The sequence below is a fragment of the Acomys russatus genome, chromosome 2 (genome assembly GCF_903995435.1).
Source record: "Acomys russatus chromosome 2, mAcoRus1.1, whole genome shotgun sequence".
In the NCBI taxonomy this organism is placed as follows: domain Eukaryota; kingdom Metazoa; phylum Chordata; class Mammalia; order Rodentia; family Muridae; genus Acomys; species Acomys russatus.
In genome coordinates, this window is record NC_067138.1 from 69,344,972 (window position 1) to 69,359,972 (window position 15,001).

Consider the following 15,001-nt stretch of genomic DNA (forward strand, 5'->3'; position numbering starts at 1 on the left):
GTGTGTAGTTTGTGGCCATCCAGAGCTATATAGTAAAAATCTGTCTAAAAAACAAATACCCCTCTACCCCAGCCCCACAAAACAGTGAGTGTGTAAGAGTTCCCATTGTTTCACATCCATGCCATTGTTTGTTGTCATTTTATAGTCTTGACATGGTCCAGTCCAGTATGACTGGATTCAAGTGAATCAGAAAGTAGTTTTAATCTGCAGTTCCCTGACGTTACTCTGGCCCTCTGTGTTTGTTCTAAGAGCAAAGTGACAGGTGAAACCAGTAGCTACCTCCCAACTGTCAGGAACACCTGGATCTGTTGCCCTGCTGTTTGTGGTTCTTGCTGTTGGCCATTGTTTGTCTTTTGAGATAGCACCTGGCCCAGCCCAGACTTGCCTACAATGATCACTGTAGCAGGGTCTGGCCTTGACCTCCTGATCTTCTGCCTCCATTTCACCTCCTAAGTGCTTTGGATTATAGGCCCTTCTTTGTAAACAGTCATGCCCTATGGAGCCTTCAGGATGAAACCTGAGGTTTTTCTTGTGGCCGGGAGGCCATTTAAGTTAACTCTTGAGCTGGGGCACTGTGGCACATGCCAGTAATCCCAGCACTCAGGGAGGCAGAGGCAGGTAGATCTCTGTGAGCTCGAAGCTAGCCTGGTCTACAAAGCTGGGACAGCCAAGGCTACAGAGAGAAACCCTGTCTCAAAAATAAATAAATAAGTAAGTAAGTAAAAAATTTTAAACCCTCAAAATAAAAATAAATAAATTAACTCTTGCCAAATACCTCCATCCCCTTAATCTACTCATAAACATTCCTGTCAGTAAACTCGCTGCAGGATGCTGATCTCTCCTGCTGTCCATCTCCGCGCGCGTTGCTTCCTCAACTGGATCCCTGGCTTCTCTTATGAACCCTGACTCTACCCGTAGGTTTTACCTCAGATGGCCCCGGCCTGAGGGATTCTCAACATCCTCGCCTGTACGTACTTACCGCCTGTGTCTGTACAACCTCACCCTTCACTTTTGCCCTAGGTCTTGGCACACTCATTTTAATTGCCGTTTACACTGCTGTGTTCATCTTAGATTGCGGTTGTCAAGGGCAGAGAGGATTAGTAATTTACTTGAGCTTGTATCCCAAGCACCTAGCCTAGGACTTGACACAAAGCCCTTTCTATTTGAGTGAATTAATGAGAAAATAAAGAAAAGCAGCCCCCTCCCTTTTTTTTTTCTCCCAAGATAGGGTTTCTCTGTGTAGCCCTGGCTGTCCTGGAGGCTGGCCTTATTGAACTCAGAGATCTGCTTGCCTTTGCCACCCACCCGGCTAAAATAAGCAGCCTTTAACCCTGATGCATCACTGCTTCTGTTCTTCCTAAAACTAGTCATGTATGACTGTCACAGCAAAGAGCACAAACTGTACACTCCGGTCTGGGTTCATGTCCCAAAATAATCATTTTCTTCCTGTACAAACTGGACACCTTGGTGGAGGACAACATTATCAGTTCAAGGTGGGCATTAGAATTCAATGTGACTGGGCACGGTGGCACACGCCTTTAATCCCAGCACTCAGAGGCAGAAGCAGGTAGATCTCTGAGTTCAAAGCCAGCCTGGTCTACAGAAAGAGTTCCAGGATATCCAGGCCTATATGGAGAAACTTAGTCTTCGAAAAAAAAAAAAGTTTTTTTCAATGTGTATGTGTGTGAAAAGTCCCATTCTCTTATCAAATGTTCTCTGTTGCTGTGATATAGCTCTCAAGTGCTAGGTTCTTGTGACTCACCAAAACCAAAACTTTGGGGCTGGGGTATCAGTGGATAAGAGCAGTCGCTACAAAATTGTGAGGTCCTGAGTTCAAATGCCTGGAACCCATGTATTCAGGGCAGAGACAGGCAGAGACCCTGGGACTTGCTGGCCACTGGACCAGCTCCAGGTTCAGCGAGAAACCCCGTTTCAAAAGAATACAGCAGAGAGGAATGGAGCAGGATGCCCAATGTCCCACTCCCTGGCTCAGTCACTTTGTAAAGTCAATCAGTAGTTCTTTCCTTCAAGGCTTGAGAAAGGTCTGTTCACAACCCGAGAGTAGGTTGCTTGCTTTCGTCTAGGGGAACTGACCAGCATCCAAGGAGAATTGTCACTGTCCCTGTTAAATGTCCAAAGAATTATTAGGATTGGACTGCGGAACCTGGCAAGCAAGACCTCATCTCACAGACCTGTGTTTGAACTAGAATAGCCCTTTGTGGCCAGAGGTCAATGTGTCCACTGCAACCCTGCAAGAACAACCTGGGATGAGATGCAGACATGACCCTCAGGGGTTTTTACCTAGCGTAAGTGTTTCTAGATCTTATTTTGTTCCCAAATGTGCTCTGGCTCTAGGCATGGATGGTAATGAGCACTAAGTATACAGATGCTTCTGGAACTAGCCATTTAACTTGAAAGGCACACACACACACACACACACACACACACACTTTGCCCCCATCCCCGACTTTGACATTCCATAGTTGTCTAACTATGTATGAACAATTATTTTGGATGCCAACAGCACTGCTCAACTCCTGTGTAGTGAGGCCAAGGACTCTGCATCTTCACAGGCTTTTTCTAAGGCACAGATGCAGCCACTCTCAGCTTCTGGTGATGCATGCACCTAATCCTAGTACATGGGAAGCAGACTGAACTATAAAACCCTGTTTCTTGTTTGGTGTGGCTGAGCCCTAGTATACACTTTTTTTTTTTTTTTTTTTTTTTTTGGTTTTTTTTTTTTGGTTTTTCGAGACAAGGTTTCTCTGTGTAGCCTTGGCTGTCCTAGACTCACTTTGTAGACCAGGATGGCCTCGAACTCACAGAGACCTGGCAGCCTCTGCCTCCCAAGTGCTGGGATTAAAGGCGTGTGCCACCATGCCTGGCATAGCATACACTTTTAATCCAAGAGCTTTCTCTACACAGGATTTAATAAAGTTAACCTAGGTCAAGAGACAGAACAAGAAGCCAGCTGACAGAGATTAAAGAGTAAGAGGGACTTTGAAGGATAAGAAGAAGGGGCAGCTGGGCATGGTGGCGCACACCTTTAATCCCAGCACTCAGGAGGCAGAGGCTGATGGATCTCTGTGAATTCAAGGCCAGCCTGGTCTACAAAGTGAGTCCAGGATAGCCAAGGCTACACAGAGAAACCCTGTCTCAAAAAACTAAAAAAAAAAAAAAAAAAAAAAAAAGAAGGGGCACTTGAGCTAGCTAGCTTTGGGCCTTGAGTTTTGTTTTGTTTTTCTCTTTTCCTCTTGAGCTATGAGCTGAGCTAGTAAGCTTTCTGGGTTTTTTCCTCTGAGACATGAGCTGAGTAGGAGGGTCAGCTGGATGCTTTCTCTGCCTCTCTGAGCTAGCAAGTTTTCACCCCAGCATCAGTAATATTGAACAACTGGGACTTTATTCTTTATAACAACAGATGGTGAGTTCAAGGCCAGCATGGGCTACATTATTAGATGTTTTCAGGGATGGGGAAGATGGGGGGAGGGAGTAGGAGGAAGAGAGCGAGACAGAGAAAGAGAGAAACAGAAGCAGAGAGAGAATCCACTGGGAGTGTTTGGAGCTGGAAAGCTGTGGTTCAGACCCTCTCTAAAGTGAAACTGTCCAACTGAAAGAAGTTTCCAGGGCTTCCTGCAATAGGTAGCATCCTACAGAAGCACTAGCTGATGTGGATTGACCAACCATTGCTACCAGGTAGGGAGGCAGTGATGGAGGAAAACTCATTGTTTGTTTGTTTGTTTGTTTTTGAGATAGGGTTTCTCTGTTTAGCCTTGCCTGTCCTGGACTCACTTTGTAGACCAAGCTGGCCTTGATTTCACAGCAATCCAATCTGCCAGCCTCTACCTTCCAAGTGCTGATATTAAAGGCGTGCTCCACCATGCGCGGCAGGAAAACTCATTGAAAAGGTAACAACATGTTTCTTTCTAACATTTCTTTCCTTAGAAAACTATGGTTTTTAACTTTGCTATAAGGAAGAGTGGACTGTAGCTCCCCCACCCGCACCTCTGTTTTCACAGATCATTTGAAAGGGATGGAAATACAGTCTCTGTCTTTGAGACAGAGCCAAAGCTGTGGACTGAAGGGCTAGGCATTCTGTCATGCATAGTGCTGCTGATTTGGGCCAGCAGGCCTGTACCTGCCCAGACCTGATGAGTTCTGGGAACGTAAAGTTAAATCACTGGGACTCTACAGGTCAATATAGCTCTGTCAACTCAGCATCCAAACTAAGGGAATTTAGGGATGAGGGCTCATGACTGCCCACCTTGCTCCCTCCTGTGACCATCTCTGGGAGGGTCTGATCAATTCCATCAACACCAGTGACACCGGAAGGAGGTTTCGCATTCTCACATGAAAGCAGAGATACACAACCCCTCACCCCAAAAGTTTTCAACAGAAAAGTCTTGGCTCCCTGCCTCAGTGACTACTGGTTCAAATTATGGTGGCAGCTGGGCCACCACAGCTTGAAGAACATTAGCAGCTGGCTTGACATATCATCAGGCAAAAAGATTGCAAACAAAGATCATGTAATTCACAACAAAGAGACTAAATTTTATGACCGGAGGATGTGGCTGACATAGAGGCGGAATTAATGGGAGACAGAAGTGGACTTCCGGAATAATGGAGGGCGTGTGTTAGGGAACCATGGTGAGGACTTTGAAAAAAAATGTGATTAGAACATAAATGAAATTATGGAGCTGGAAGATGGCTCAGTTGATAACGTGTCCGCTTCTTGAGCGAAATGACCTGAGTTTGGATGCCTAGCTTACACACACACAAACACACACACACCTGGAATGGTGGTACACAGCTATAACCCTAACACTGGAGAGAGGTGCATCCTGGACTTGTTAGGCAGAGGCGAGCTAATTGATGAGGACAAGACCTTGTCTCAGAAAATAAGGTGGCAAGTACCGGGCAGTGGTGGTGCATGCTTTTAACTCCTGCACTCAGGAGGCAGAAGCAGTCAGATCTAGACTCTGGATGATGAGGATGATGAGGATGATGGAGGAGGAGGGAGACGAAGGCGGAGGTCTCTGGCCTCCACCCTCTACATCTAGAAATAGGCTAAACATGAAGAGACACATATGTATGTGTAGAAGACATAGAGGATCTGCCAGATGGGCGCTTAATCTCATAGGAATGTTTCCAGAATACAAGCACACACAAAAACTAAAGAAAGAAAAAAAAATTGGTTTAGATTTATGTGGGTTTAATGTAAAGAAGGGCCTATGAGTTTCTCCTCTCCTCTTCTGTTTCTGTCTCTGTCCTCTCTCTCTCTCTCTCTCTCTCTCTCTCTCTCTCTCTCTCTCTCTCTCTGTGTGTGTGTGTGTGTGTGTGTGTGTGTGTGTGTGTGTGTGTACATATGAATGTGTATTCATGTACACGTGAGGTTAGGACCTCAAGTGTCTTTCCTCATTGTCCTCCATCTTGTTTCTGAGATGGAGGTCTCTCACTGGACCTAAAGCTTGTCATTTGGGCTAGACCAGATGGCCAGCATTGCCAGGATCCAGCTGTCTCCAGTCCTTGAAAGTGCTGGCATTACGGGTACATGGCACCCTGCCCAGCTTGGATCCACACTCAGAATCTCATGCTTTCCAGGCAAGCCCCCTATGCATTGCGCTAGCTCCCCAGCCCCTGCCCTTCCCTCTTGTTAGACCCACGCTCTATGGAATGCGGTGTTCCTTTTGACAACGGCATCCTCTCATTGTTTTACCAGTGAGCGTTGCTGGAAAGGGACTAGGTTGAAAATGGGGTGTGGGAGGGTGGAGATGGAGTGAGAGGAGACGGGAGAGATGGGCATGGCCATGACAAAGTCCTGAAAGTCCAGTTCAGGAATTTGGCCTTTATCTTAAAGGCAGTCAGGAGTCATTGAAGGTTTTCTGTGTTAAACTTCTATGGCTGCTTTGTGGGGCCTGAATTAGAAAGAAAGAGCCCAGAAGGCAGAGAGGAAGTGTGCTAGCCAGCTCTAGGGAGGGATTCTGTTTACCCCAACCCTGTGCCCTAAGTGCCTGCAAGCTTCTCTTTTTAACTTCTGTAGAGGTCAGCCCTCTGCCCTGGGAGTTCCATACTAACCCTACACCTTCCTCAGAAGGCATTGACTTCCCAAAGTTCATGGAAGGTGACCCCCACTCCCCCAACCCCCGTTCCCTGACGAAAGCCGACTTCATCTGACTGCCTCATTTCCCTTGACCTCAGGAGATCGCTCTCCAGTCGGTTCCTGCACATGACTGGCTGTCAGCCTCACAGCCTTCATCTTCCTCTTTCAATGTCCCTCTCTCTCTGGAACTTGGTGACCGGTCTGCCTTTCCCCTACTGCCCCTTAACGGACACTAAAGGTGTCATTCTATAGCAGGTATGATTTATTTATTATTTATTTATTTATTTATTTATTTATTTATTTATTTTTAATTATATAAGTGTTATTATTTATTTCCCATATAGTATACACTGAATCCTGCTGTGGAATTGTTCATTTATCCATTACAATTACTCATTCATTACAAATTATTTCAATTTTCTATTACAAAACACATCCTATTCAAAGTTTTTAACTTTAGCGCTGTATTTTGTGATTCTTTTTCCACTTCTAGAAGTTTATACTTCTCATAATTGCACACACTCTAGAACTGAAGGAACATGGGCATTCACCTCTAACAGGTCCAACTACTACAATCTCACACGTTAAAGAAGTTTCAGCACTCGCCACTGTTATGACTATACACTGTACCAAGCTTCAGGTGTCCAACCTGGGCCTCATACCAACAAGGTGAGTACAGCCCAACACAGAACTCATCTGTAACAATGTCGAAAGATGGAACATCCCTAAACAGTCCACACATAGACAGTAGACATTAGGTACAGAATGCTGAGATCATCAGCATCGCTATTTCCAGAACACTGAGCAGGGACTGTTTAGGACAGTAAGAATAGTCAGTTGGCAATCTGTGAGATATTTTCAAAGTCTGTAATAAAAGCAATGCTATTGATTTCATATTTATTTTATCAAGTTTATCAGTGTAAAAAGGATGAATTCATAATAACCACTTAAAGATAACACTTTTCTCTCATCTAGTGATTTCCGTTCTGCTACCCTTTGGTCTATACTGCAGACAAAATATCTTCAAGTTTGCTTTAAAATGATACAAGGAAAGAGTAGATGAAGGTTTCAAGTTTACAGAGAACCACACTGCCACTACTGACCAATAGAAATAGTTCTTAATACTTGTCTACGTTTTATTCAGCTAGCCACACTAACATTCCTCACACATGTTGCCCTATACTTCCTTATGCTAGTTTTCTAGCCTTTAAGTAAAAATATCTCAAACTAAACAGTTAATAGCCACTGTTCCTATCAAATGGTGATACACTAAAATCCCAATTCTCATGAATTTTAACATATTAAAAGTACATTATTTAACCTAAGACTGAAAAAATGTGCCTTTAATAAAAAGATAGCCACATCAATTAATTACATATGTGATACTACCTATTCAATTTATTAAAAATTGCAATAAACATAATAATTAACTAGTGCTCCAAACTTAGGCTGTGCATGGGGAAGACACTATAGAAACACACAAGAGACTGCCTTGCAATATGAAGTAGATTCCTTCTACAGAGATGGGAGAAATGAAAGGACAAATCTAGTTGTCTAAAAGACAATTCACTGTACACATTTTATTTACAGTTTTGTACACTGTCTTAATATGAATGGGACCGCTTTTCTACTTGAGCCATTGTAGCCAAAGCAAAGTAACCTAAGCAATACAAAGTGTTAAAGTACAGCATAAAGATACAAAAGCAGACATACTAATTCTAGTCAGGAATGCAATTATGCTGTTACATTTTTATAGTCCACAATTATGTTTAGGGATCACACAGATATAGATCACTGATTTGAATGAAATGCATAAATTTGTAGCAAAGCTTTGTAGTTACAAAAACAAAAAAACAAAAAAATTACCAAAGAATGCACAAATTTAATGTTTATTCCACCTTTCTGTCATATTCCTGGATCTTTGACCAATGTTACATGAGGAAAAAACCAAAAGAAAAACAAAAGAAAAACTGAAATCGGAATCACTAATGTTATCAAGGAGGGAAGCAAATAAATTAAAATCTAGCAGCCATGAGCAAGAGGACAGCAAGGACACTGCTGTGAAAAGAAACACAAGGTTGTTAGAAAGCTGTACTCAGACTCTCACACCAGCAAAACTCGCTCCTGTGTGGAGTGGAGCAGAAACAGATCTTTTTCTGCTAAGGTAATGGAAATGTAAGTTCTTTTTCAAATACTGTGGAAAGGCAAATGTGTGTGTCATGGTAATTCTAACCGGCTGTTACATAGCGGGCCAGGAACACACCTGCAGGTTCCGGGGTGATGTATACTGTAATTCTTTGATTGGGATAGTGGACACACTAGCAAAAATTGGGGGTGGGTGGGGGTAGAATGAACACAGAAGTACAAGACAAAGGCGAATGAGACTGCTCTTGTATCTTAGCTTCAATGCAGTCCACTCTGCTCTCATGAGGCTTTGGTTCAGCTCCCAATCTCGATTGCGTGACGCGGTCTCCTGTGAGAATACTCAGAAGGTGTCTTCTTAAACAACAAACCTATTTTCAGTGGTGGAGCCGCTCTTCGTAGCCGTGTCTGCGTGGGACTGATAACCAATCACTATCTTCGGAGGAAGTCCTAACCTTTCCTTGTATACCCTCCCTATGTGTGTGCCTGCGTCTCTGTCCTCACACGCAGCAGTCCATGTAGCTGTCTTATCGCCTTTAGCTCTAACATTAACAACAGTTCCACATCATCACTGTAGTCACCAAAAGATTCTCCAAGAAGGCACAGCAGTGTCTCTAGCCAAAAGCGATCGAGGTCACTCCGTCTCTGCTGTTTGTTCAGTGTAATTCCTCGCCGTTTGTTTTTCTCATCTTCCCACATAGGCTCAATACCATCCTGAAAAAGTGAGTAGTCACAGGCAGGCATTAAATTACTAGACAACTGGATATGGTTGTATAGAGCCCAAAAGTCTTCAACAGTATCAAACTTAGAGATCAATCGAAGGTTTGCTTGCCAAGTTTTGCTTTTATCATTTTTTAAAAAACCAGAGTGCCCACCTGTTCTGTAGCGGGTGTTTGATATAGTGCTTTGGGTTAGCAACCTCCTGATTAGATTCTGTTTTTTCCTCTTCCGCAGGTGGGGGATTTGTGGTAGGGGTGGTTTCCGGTTCCACAGTCGCCATCTTAGATCGATCTGATCGCACAACCGCTCAGCAGGTAGGTATGATTTAAACTCTGCTTGAATCCATAGTCTCATTAAAAGTCATGGCACAGAGAAGAAAAAAAAAATCTACCATAAAGAATCAGTTTGTGAAGCCGGGCATGGTGGCGCACGCCTTTAATCCCAGCACTCGGGAGGCAGAGGCAGGCGGATTGCTGTGAGTTCGAGGCCAGCCTGGTCTACAAAGTGAGTCCAGGATGGCCAAGGCTACACAGAGAAACCCTGTCTCGAAAAAACCAAAAAAAAAAAAAAGAATCAGTTTGTGGGCCGGGTGTGGTGGCGTGTGCCTTTAATCCCAGCATTTGAGAGGCAGAGGCCAGTGGATCACTGTGAGTTCGAGGGCAGCCTGCTCAGCAAAGGGAGTTCAGGACAGCCAAGGCTACACAGAGAACCTTATCTCAAAAAAACAAAAAAGAAAACCACACAAAAAATAAAAAGAATCAGTTTGCAGGAACCAACAGCATTGGCACAGACTGGTATCCAGTTGATTAAGGTTTGCAGGGTCCACCATAGAGTCAGAGCAGACGTTGAAGGGACAGACGCAGGTTGCAGAAAACCCTCGCTCTGAGTATGGTCTCACGGACAACGTTGAGAAGACAGTCGAAAATGAGAAGATTAATACAGGGAAGTCATCAAAACAGAAGGTGGATCTACAGTCCTTGCCCACCCATGCCTGCCTGGACCAGACAGTTGTGCCTATCTTACTCCAGGGACTTGCTGAGCTTGCAAAGGAAAGACAGCCAAATCCCATTAAGTTTCTTACCTTTTAAAAAATGAGGCACAGTTTGAAGACCAAAATTAAATTTTTTGTTTGTTTGTTTTGTTTTGTTTTTCGAGACAGAGTTTCTGTGTGTAGCCTTAGCTGTCCTGGACTTGCTTTGTAAACCAGGCTGGCCTCGAATTTACAGCGATCCACCTGTCTCTGCCTCCTGAGTGCTGGGATTAAAGGCGTGCGCCACCACACCCGGCTCGAAATTGATTTCTTAGGAAGAAAAGAAACATGTGGTTGCTACTGTAGATTTACATGATGACGAGGCAGCTTTAATTATCATGATTCCCCCCCCCCCTTTGGAAGTGTAAGACCCTTCAAGACCACAGAACTCAGTTCTAGAGCTGCGGAAGAGCAAACACCTGGCTGGCTCAATCACCACATTTATTTATTTATTTATTTATTTATTTATTTATTTATTTATCGAAACGGAGTCTCTCTGTGTAGCCTTGACTGTCCTGGACTTGCTTTGTAGACCAGGCTGGCCTCGTCGAACTCACAGTGATCCACCTGCCTCTGCCTCCCAAGTGCTACCACATTTATTTAATGAGTGTCATCTGTGCAATTTCTTTCCTCAGATGATCTTTTACTTTTTTTTTTTTTTAAGACCTTCAAAATAAACTGTTAAAACACCAAAACCAAACCAAACTAAGACAAACAAAAGAATCAGTTTGCAGGATTTTTGTGACTTGGAGTAGCCCAAATCCCATGGAGCCATCCTGCCCACAAATATAGTCCCCTCCATTTCCTCCTCCTCTACAAATTAGCATTCAGTAGTCTTGCTAGAGGGAACTAGTTGCCCTCTAACAAAAAGCCGGTTCTTTTGATGTTCCTGCCCTCTCCAACTGCCTCTAGGTAGCTAGAATTATATCTTGGGAGAATTTTTTCTTCACTAAAGGTATTTAGTCTGCCTGTAGGGTCTACAAATCGCTGAAGGAAGACCAAGACTCAAATAGTATGTAGAAACAAAGATTCAGAAACAGCCCACATGCAAGGGTCAACCATGCATACAAAATGGCGGCAACCTCAAGGGGAAGTCTGCAGGCTCTTTTAAAGGCTTCTAGGAGAATTCTGTCTATGACTATGTCACTCTAACTGGGATTGGCTGGTGCCTGTGGAGGCTACATGACTCCAGCCATGTCCTTATAGCAATGTCCGATCCTCACATTCCCCCTTGAGTACTGTTCCATCTCAGATCCTTGAGTCCGGTTTAAGGGCTGATAATTGGGATTTTAACACCATTGAGTTGAACAGCAGAGATCCAATTGGGATCACTGGCCCTTCATGCCAAGGGCTAATGTTCCACAGATCTCCCCAACCCTGTAAAACTTTTATGCAAATTTTAAAATCTCCACCTGGTAAAATTGTGCGTCCCTTCTCCCCTCACCCCCCAGCATTCTTGAAACTTGAGGACCCCTTCCCACTCTCAGACCTCTTTCCTTCATGTCCTTTGCACTGATTCTTTTCAAATTAGCCAGTCTTGGAAGCCTGTGAGGTCTGACCCCAGCTTATGGGGAAAAGACATAGTAACCACCTGCATTAGAATATAAACTAAGTGAACCTTCTGCCTGGATGTCATGACCTACTCTTTGTGAAATGAAATTGCCTTGGCAAGTCACTTTAGCTTTGTTCTTGTGTTTTTTTTGGTTTGACACTAAAATATTTGTCTTCATTATATCCCAACATGTCTTCCAAGATCTAGAACCAAGAAGGCTAAGGCATGAAAGGAATTTTAAATCTTTGCTCTATCTTATCAGCAAGTCCCTTGAGAATACATATGGAAGAATTAGGGCCTGGCAAAGGAAAAATGGACATGAATAAAATTATGCTGAAAAGAATACTGTGTTCTATCCAGATACTTAGGCTATGAATGCTATCTTGGGCAGCTGGGAGTGGCTCTGGTTTGTATGTATGTCTCTCAGTTTACTCACTAGAAGCCGGCACTCCAAGATGTACTGAACTAAGTGACACAAACAGGCCAGAATTTTCTGGCTATAATTCATAGGAAGAACTATAAAGACATAAGAAAAAGTATGTCATATGCCATGCATTAACCTGAACCCAGCGACCCTCAGTGAAGACTGCCAATATAGTCATATTATGAAATTCATCGAGAAATACATCCCTTCAAGGAGTGTCAGGAGCCTGTGAGCACTCCAGGCTAAGGGTGCGAATGGAAGAAACTGCACTGTAAGGGTGATGGAAGGGAAGCCAAGCTCATAAGCAAAATAGCACTGAGCTATTAGAGGCATGCTACTTGGCCAGCAAGGAGGCACACACCCTTAATCCCAGATAGCACTTAGGAGGCTAAGGTAAAAGATCATAGACATCAAGCCTTCAACAACAAAGATAAATAAATAAATATCGTGATCATTGGCAAAAGCGCTAAATTTTATTTAGTGCTGGTGTCTAATTAACTAGTCAAAAGACCCAGGATTGAAGATTAAGTGAGGAAGGCGGCACATGCCTACTGTCTTGGCATTTGGGAGGATGGACCAAGAGGAATGACTAAACAAGGCTAAGGCAAGACCTTCTTTTTAAAAACAATAGATAAGAATGGGCAGCCAGCCCCCTGTCCCCTTATCTCTTCAATATAGTTCTTGAAGTTCTAGCCAGAGCAATAAGACAGCAAAAAGAGATCAAGGGGATCCAAATGGGAAAGGAAAAAGTCAAATTATCCTTATTTGCAGATGATATGATAGTGTATATAAGTGACCCGCAAAATTCCACCAGAGAACTCCTACAGCTAATAAACACCTTCAGCAAATTGGCAGGATACAAAATAAACTCAAAAAAGTCAGTAGCTTTCCTGTATACAAATGACAAACAGGCAGAGGAAGAAATTAGGAAAACTACTCCCTTCACGATAGCCACAAACAATATAAAATATCTAGGAGTAACTCTAACCAAGCAAGTGAAGGACTTATTCGAAAAAAACTTCAAACCTCTGAAGAAAGAGATTGAAGATGACATGAGAAGATGGAGGGATTTACCTTGTTCGTGGGTCGGGAGAATCAACATAGTAAAAATGGCCATCTCACCAAAAGCAATTTACAGATTCAACGCAATCCCTATCAAAATACCTACAAAATACTTTGAAGATATTGAAAGATCAATTCTCAAATTCATATGGAGAAATAAAAAACCCAGAATAGCAAAAACAATCCTATACAACAAAAGATCCTCTGGAGGAATCTCCATACCTGATCTCAAGCTGTACTACAGAGCAACAGTAATTAAAACAGCATGGTACTGGCAAAGCAATAGACTGGTGGATCAATGGAATCAAATCGAAGACCCAGAGATGAATCCACACACATTTGCTCACTTGATTTTTGACAAAGAAGCCAAATCTATTCAATGGAAAAAGGATAGCATCTTCAACAAATGGTGCTGGTCTAACTGGATGTCTACATGTAGAAAAATGCAATTAGACCCTTATTTGTCACCATGCACAAAACTCAAGTCCAAGTGGATTAAAGACCTCAACTTAAAACCAGAGACATTAATTCAGTTAGAGGAAAAAGTGGGGAAGAGCCTGGGACACATAGGCACAGGAAACAACTTCCTGAACAGTACACCAACAGCCCAGGCCTTAATGTCAACAATTAATAAATGGGACCTCATGAGGCTGAGAAGCTTCTGTAAGGCAGGAGACACTGTCAAGAGAACAAAACGACAGCCTACAGAATGGGAAAAGATCTTCACCAACCCTTCATCTGACAAAGGTTTAATATCCAAAATATATAAAGAACTCAAGAAATTAAACACCACAAAACCAAACAACCCAATTGTGAAATGGGGCTTGGAACTTAACAGAGAATTCTCAACAGAGGAATATCAAATGGCCAAGAAACACTTAAAGAAATGCTCATCCTCGTTAGTCATCAGAGAAATGCAAATCAAAACGACACTGAGATTCCATCTTACACCCATCAGAATGGCTAAGATCAAAAACTCAAATGACACCATATGTTGGCGAGGATGTGGAGAGAGAGGAACACTCCTTCATTGCTGGTGGGAATGCAAACTAGTACAACCACTTTGGAAAGCTATCTGGCGCTTTCTCAGAAAAATGGGAATAGGGCTTCCTCAAGACCCAGCTATCCCACTCCTTGGAATATACTCAGAAAATGCCCTACCACATAACAAGGACATATGCTCAACCATGTTCATAGCTGCTCTATACATAATAGCCAGCACATGGAAACAGCCTAAGTGTCCCTCAGTAGAAGAATGGACTAAGAAACTGTGTTATATTTACATGATGGAATACTACTCAGCTATTAAAAACGAGGAATTCCCAAAATTTGTGGACAAATGGATTGATCTAGAAATTATCATAATGAGTGAGTTCACCCAGAAGCAAAAAGAGACAAATGGTATATACTCACTTATATCAAAACACTAGCCCAAGGGATACGTACCATGAAAATCTTTACTTACCAAGAAAGTGGGTCAGAGGAGAGGACATCGATTGAGACTTTAGGCAAGAGTAGCATGGAAGAAAGAGGAAATAGTAGGACCCACAGGGTCCTGGAAACCTACAAGAAGAACTTTATGACAGGCAGATCTGGATCCTGGGGTCCTCCTCAAACTAAGGCACCAGCCAAGGAGAATATAGGCAGTAAGCTTTGAACCCCTACCAAGACCTAGCCGACGAACAGGATATTCTCCACCGTTGAGTGGAGAGTGAGATCTGACTCTCACACGAACTCTGGTGCCCCTTTTCTGACCATGTCCCCCGGATGGGGAGACCTGGTGGCACTCAGAGGAAGGATAACTAGTTACCAAGAAGAGACTTGATATTCTGAGAGCATATATAGGGGAGGAGGTCTCCCTCAGTCACAGACATAGGGGAGGGGAGAAGGGGAGAAATGGGAGGGAGGGAAGAATGGGAGGAAACAGGGGAAGGGCTAGCAATCGAGATGTAATATGAATAAATTAATAAAAAA

At 43.2% G+C, this 15,001-nt stretch overlaps 2 pseudogenes; one reads left to right on the top strand and one right to left on the bottom strand.

The window, feature by feature from the left end:
* Positions 1–8,501: 8,501 nt before the first annotated feature.
* On the bottom strand, positions 8,502–9,266 carry LOC127203802 (eukaryotic translation initiation factor 4E-like; annotated as a pseudogene).
* Positions 9,267–9,321: 55 nt separating this feature from the next.
* Positions 9,322–10,079, top strand: LOC127198436 (protein dpy-30 homolog; annotated as a pseudogene).
* Positions 10,080–15,001: the final 4,922 nt, after the last annotated feature.